Genomic DNA, 2,133 nt, shown 5'->3' on the forward strand with positions numbered 1-2,133 from the left:
CACAGTTTGACACGCTCACAAGACCCAGGGCATCCTATTTGATGCAGTGACACTGTCATTTTATTCATTTTTATCCGTTTTTTCACGTTTTTAACCATATTATTGTTTATCAATGAAATAGAAATGCGTGTTAAACAGAGTTTGACCCTCTGACATGACCCAGGATATCGTATTTGATGCAATGACACCCTCATTTTATTCATTTTTATCCGTTTTTCACGTTTTTCACGTTTTTAACACATTCTTGTGTTTCAATGAAATTAGACACAGAGGGAGCCAGGACATGGCTCCTAACACACAGGGACACAGTTTGACACGCTCACATGACCCAGGGCATCCTATTTGATGCAGTGACACTGTCATTTTATTCATTTTTATCCGTTTTTTTCACGTTTTTAACCATATTATTGTTTATCAATGAAATAGAAATGCGTGTTAAACAGAGTCTGACCCTCTGACATGACCCAGGATATCGTATTTGATGCAGTGACACCCTCATTTTATTCATTTTGATCCGTTTTTCACGTTTTTAACACATTCTTGTATTTCATTGAAATTAGACACAGAGGGAGCCAGGACATGGCTCCTAACACACAGGGACACAGTTTGACACGCTCACATGACCCAGGGCATCCTATTTGATGCAGTGACACTGTCATTTTATTCATTTTTATCCGTTTTTTTCACGTTTTAACCATATTATTGTTTATCAATGAAATAGAAATGCGTGTTAAACAGAGTTTGACCCTCTGACATGACCCAGGATATCGTATTTGATGCAATGACACCCTCATTTTATTCATTTTTATCCGTTTTTTTTCACGTTTTTAACCATATTCTTGGTTATCAATGAAATAGAAATGCATGAAAATATATCAAACCAGTAGAGTGCGCCTTTGACTCACAGAGGGACCCAGGACCCAGCACCCAGCACCAGGACCCAGGAGCACCAACTAGCCGAGCCCCGATATGGAGCACTATTTTCGGATAGATCCCCAGCCAGGCTCCGGTCTGAGGCTCCAGACACAGCACCAGGACCAGGACCAGGACCCAGGAGCAACAACCAGCCGATCCCCAATATGGAGCACTATTTTCGGATAGATCCCCAGCCAGGCTCCGGTCTGAGGCTCCAGACACAGCACCAGGACCAGGACCAGGACCCAGGAGCAACAACCAGCCGATCCCCAATATGGAGCACTTATTTCGGATAGATCATCAGCCAGGCTCCGGTCTGAGGCTCCAGACACAGCACCAGGACCAGGACCTCCACCACCAGTCGAGCCCCGGGGACCCACTCTTAAGCCCCCCCCCCCTGAGTGTTCACCCATAGGCCTGAGTCAAAGACCCTCGCGCCCCTGGTACTCCCTTTGACCCTCGTGCCCCTGGTGCTCCCTTTGACACTTAGTCAAATTTCACTCAACAGGCCCAAGGTGCCGCTCCACAGAGACCCAGGACCTAGGACCCAGCACCCAGCACCACCAGCCGAGCCCGGGGACCCACTCTTAAGCCCCCACCCTGAGTGTTCACCCATGGGCCTGAGTCAAAGACCCTCGCGCCCCTGGTGCTCCATTTGACTCTCGTGCCCCTGGTGCTCCATTTGACACTTAGTCAAATGTCCACTGAACAGGCCCAGGGTGCCGCTCCACAGAGACCCCAGGACCTAGGACCCAGCACCCAGCACCACCAGCCGAGCCCGGGGACCCACTCTTAAGCCCCCACCCTGAGTGTTCACCCATGGGCCTGAGTCAAAGACCCTCGCGCCCCTGGTGCTCCATTTGACTCTCGTGCCCCTGGTGCTCCATTTGACACTTGGTCAAATTTCCACTGAACCGCTGGCGCCCCTGGTCCTCCATTGTGACTTTGAGAGAGGGAGGGGATGTCGCGTGCCGGAGCATCACGACAAAAGCTTGGATCGAGGGCTGACTTTCAATAGATCGCAACGAGGGAGCTGCTCTGCTACGCACGAAACCCTGACCCAGAATCAGGTCGTCTGCAAGTCATTTAGCACCAGGTTCTCCACAAACATGCGGTGCGAGGAAGGAGAGGGGCGACCGTTGTCGGGCCGCGCCCCAGCCCTTTCACGAACGGCTCTACTCACCGGCCGAAGCCGGCTATCCGGGGCCAACCGAAGAT

This window comes from Limanda limanda, unplaced genomic scaffold (assembly GCF_963576545.1).
Source record: "Limanda limanda unplaced genomic scaffold, fLimLim1.1 SCAFFOLD_313, whole genome shotgun sequence".
NCBI lineage: Eukaryota > Metazoa > Chordata > Actinopteri > Pleuronectiformes > Pleuronectidae > Limanda > Limanda limanda.